Source organism: Squalius cephalus (assembly GCF_949319135.1).
Source record: "Squalius cephalus genome assembly, chromosome: 9".
Taxonomy (NCBI): Eukaryota; Metazoa; Chordata; class Actinopteri; order Cypriniformes; family Leuciscidae; genus Squalius; species Squalius cephalus.
This window is the reverse complement of record NC_137130.1, coordinates 28,868,765-28,873,689: the sequence shown is the minus strand read 5'-3', so window position 1 is coordinate 28,873,689 and position 4,925 is coordinate 28,868,765.

Here is a 4,925-nt window from a genome sequence, read left to right as displayed (position 1 = left end):
ATGACTCATTGCGAGTATTTTTGTGTTTGTTTGTACGCTGGTGTTTTCCTCCTGCTGTGCTCGTGCTGATGCATGCGGTTCAGATGACTGTCTGGTCTGCATGTCTGAGTTATCCACACAGGAACAGAGCGTTTGGGATTGGATAGAGGGATGTTCTTTACACCAAGTCTGATTTGTTGTTTGTCAGGCCGGGAGATTAATGCCAAGGCCAAGATACCACAACACAAGCTGCACAATCCACTAACACATTACTGCAAAAGAAATAAAAGGCAAGCAACGGGGAAAGAAATTGCTGCTTGGATGCATTTTATATTTCATTTCTTTGAGAGAGAGGCTATGTTTAGTGAAACTGGTTAGTGCCTACTTTGTTTTGAACATAGTTAGTGAAACAAGGCATTAAATGTTACAGATAATATTATTCTTTATTGTCTCATCTCGTGATGTGATATGTGAGAGGCATCCAGTAATCATCTTGGGAAAAATAATTATGCATTTTTAATTAACTTAAACTTTTGTCCTTGTTACATTTATTTGCAGTACTATACGCTGTCAAAAGCTTTTAAAACTGAAGTATAATCAAATTGGCTGTACAAGTAATTTCATTTATATCAATTATATCAAATTTTATTAAACTGACTTAAAGAAAATAGTTAAACTTATAAAATTTTAATTGATATTGGTTTTATTTTCATGAGTTTAATTAATGGAAAAACATGGTGTCATGACTTATTGATGTTTTCAGTGTAATAATAATTAATTACAAACAACTAACACTAAACCAAACCTAAACCTATTTTAAGTAGCCTACATGTTATTAAATTATAGTATTCAGTTATTTAATTACTCTGCAACAAGGACACATTCAAATAAAATGTGACCAAAATATATAACTTTTGGAATTTGTTAAAAATCACAACTGCTATTACTTACAGATCATCACACTAGAAATTGAAGATCATTGCACAATGCATTGTGGGATACAGTATTATGCGCAGTGTGTATACTGCGGAGCCCTTAAAGGGGCATAGTGGTGGAAAACAATATGAGAAAATATATTCAAAACTTGTTCGCTCACAAAACATTTGCTTTCCCCAATAAATTGCATTCCCCCAAAAAACTGCATTCACTCACAAAGAACACAAAAGATTTGCGAGCGAATGCAAGCCCCCCTTCTCATCTCATATTTTTTCCATAGTTTAATGCTTATTTAGACAAATGTAGGCCATCTCAAATACTATAGTGCAGAAATAATATGAGTAGTATGCTATTCTGAACATAGCCTTTATAATATGCGTGGAAGTTTTCCTCTTGCTTCTTATGAGACCCACTAACTGAGTTTGTGCTTCAGAACAGGACGTTATCTTGGATCGTTCGTCGTTCCAGATGGACCAACATGAAAATTAAGCCAGGCCGTTGCAGAATGAATGTGAGTCGTATGTCATGGAAAGGCTCGATCGACCCAGTTCATTTCCCAAATGTTCCGTTTGATTATTGCAGCCATGAGATCTCAGTAGGTGAAAGCTTGAGTCTACAAATAAAACCCAGTGAGGTGTTTGGAACGCTTATGAAATACTTGCCACCCTGCTCTGGCCTCTCTAGCTGGCTTTATTTACTGCTTCTTTTTGCCTGACCCTTCTTAGGGGCTATTAAAATTGATTAAAAGCTAGCATGCGCTATGCAGGGGCAGCTGGGAACGCTGTCCCAGACTGTGTGACACTAAACCCGTCTTTGTCCTGACTACATGTATAACAGAGGTAAAAGCCCTAAATCTGGCTGAAGTTGCATTGCGGTCAGGCTACTCTGTCGTAAGATGGTTTTGCTCTGACCCCCTTGTGACTGCTGCTATTTTCGGCCTCTGCTTGCCGTGCAACCAGCATGAGCAAGCCTGTTCTCCACAGGTTTCTTTCTGTCAGAGTGAGTTTCCATTAAACAGTGTAAAAACGTTAAAAAAAAACCCGCCATACTAATCCACACAGGGTTTCATTACAGATATGTGTAATGCACTATCCAGAGGAGCATAATGCAAGCGAAAACAAAACACCTCATAAAACTCATATTAACAGCTTGTGAAGACTTGTAGTTTTAAAAAGTTTCACACTTGACTTTACACACTTGATTTTGGTATTATGATCAAGTGTTATAAAATGTCAAATGTGTTTTTTTTTTCCTGGCATTATCGGTCTGCTTGAATAAGACTTCGTGAGATGTTTCATATAACTTTTATGACAGCCAACCAGCTGCCAGCTATACTCTTTGAAGACTCTTTGATGCTCCTGGTTCTGTTCCTGTTATCGGAACTTTTTTCATTCATCTGCAAAAAAAGGATGTCATTTCAGCTGCCTCATGTTTTCAGTTAGGCGATTTGATTCCAGAAGTTGGAAATCACTTAAACGAGTATTTGGAAATATTTTTTCCATACATCACTCCAGAATGGAAGTAGGCCTATACAATAAATCATTCTCATTCTCAGGTGTTACCAGAAGACCTATAGGGGATATCTGTGCTGGCAGCAAAGGACACACGGAAGCACTGTGTACCTGTGAAACAATAAAAGAAATAAACAAAATGAATGTATTTTCCTTGGCGCGACTGTTTACTTCTGATACTGACCGCACCTTTGTAATAAATAAAATAGAAATAGAAAGAATAAATAATTAAAATAGAAATAATAAATTGTGTTTTTGTAAAGAATGTTCTGAATGGTGTATACTCACTTGAGATGAAGATAAATATATAGATATAGATTGTCTATAAATAGTGTTTTAAATGCAAACTTGCCTCCAGTGGACTGATGTTACAACACCAGTAATACCCGGGTGGGGGACGTTGGAGTTTTTCCCTCTTTTGCACCTCGCTTAAGTGGTGGGCAGATCGAAGCTTCGTGGAACACTGAAACAGTTTAAGCAAATGTGCCGTATTATGTTGAGGCTTCGAAACAATCTGACACCCATCTCCACGGTGACCCCTAGTGGTCAGAACAGTGTAAATGCAGCAAAAACCCGGGCCAAACATGCATAAAAACACACCTTTTACAAATCTATTGGAATTTTTTTTTTAAGTAAAATCTTTCAAATGCAATTATCTAATCATCTATTAAGATTATCAAGTGTCTATGTTCTTTTAGCAATTGTCAGGGTTTGTTTTATGAATGGCTCAGCTAACAGGCCAATAAGAGACCATTAACTACCATTATTCATTTTAATAATACTAATGTATAATTAAAACATCTACAAATGTATAAAACTGATCAGAGATCAGGTAAAACCCACAGACACTCCTCATGATTCATGGGCTGACAGAGATCATCGCCCCCAGCGGTGAACCATTGAAATTTCGAATTTTTCAAAAATTTCGCCTCGTTTACTGTAATCACGTTGGCAGTTTGATACACGCTCCGAACAATTGATTCGGAACAAAAGATTCGTAAAGGTTTTGAAGCTTCACGAAGCAGTGTTTTGAAATTGCCATCACTACCTCGCTTTTAAATCGCTAATTTGAAAATGAATTCATTCTTAAAATGCACACAGCCGCACGGACATTCATAACAGTGTGAAGAAGAAGCTAGCATTTTCAATTAATTCCTATGGAAGTTGAGCTTCCATAGGAATGAACTGAAAAACGCTGGCACTGCTCCGCTCGCTCCACGCCAGTGGACATGAACCGTTATGAAAGCCTGTGTGGCTGTGCGCATTTTACTTTCACTTTTGCACCGTGGTACAACGAGCACACTCGGGCCCTTAAGAGAGCAGCCAGAAAAATGGAGCGCAACTGGAAGAAAACAAAACTAGAGGTATTTCGCATTTCATGGAAGGAGAGCTCGATTACTTACAGAGAGGTCTTAAAAGCTGCTAGATCTGCTTATTTTTCAACCCTATTAGAAGAAAATAAACATAATCCTAGGTATTTATTTGAAACGGTGGCTAAACTAACGAAAAATAAAGCTTCAAGCCCAGAAGTTTCCAAGCAACACAGCAGTAATGATTTTATGAACTTCTTCACTTATAAGATTGATAATATCAGGGACAAAATTATAACTATGCAACCGTCTACTACAGTATCGCATCAGGCAGTGCATTGTAGTCTCCCTGAGGAAAAATTTGATTCATTCGTTGCTATAGGAGAGGAAGAATTTACTAAACTCATTAAATCATCTAAATCGACAACATGTATGTTAGACCCTATACCAACTAAGCTACTGAAAGAGATGCTTCCAGAGGTCCTAGATCCTCTTCTTAATATCATTAATTCATCTTTGTCTCTAGGATACGTACCAAAAAACTTTAAGCTGGCTATGATTAAACCGCTTGTTAAAAAAACGCAACTTGATCCTACAGAATTAGTCAATTACAGGCCGATCTCGAATCTACCTTTTCTGTCAAAGATATTAGAAAAGGCAGTATCCTCACAACTGTGTTCCTTTCTTGAAAGAAATGATATCTGCGAGAATTTCCAGTCCGGATTTAGACCGTACCATAATACTGAGACAGCTCTCATTAGAGTCACAAATGATTTGCTCCTATCATCCGATCGTGGTTGTGTCTCGCTATTAGTATTACTCGATCTTAGTGCTGCGTTTGACACCATTGACCACAACGTTCTTTTAAATAGATTAGAACATTATGTTGGCATTACGGGAAATGCACTAGCATGGTTTAAATCATACTTATCTGACCGTTATCAGTTTGTAGCAGTAAATGATGAGATGTCTAATCGATCACAAGTTCAGTATGGCGTACCACAAGGCTCAGTACTAGGACCGCTGCTGTTCACTCTGTACATGCTACCATTAGGAGATATCATTAGGAAACATGGAATTAGCTTTCACTGTTATGCCGATGATACTCAGCTCTATATTTCTTCAAAACCTAACGAAACTTATCAATTCACAAAATTAACGGAATGCATAGCGGATATAAAAAATTGGA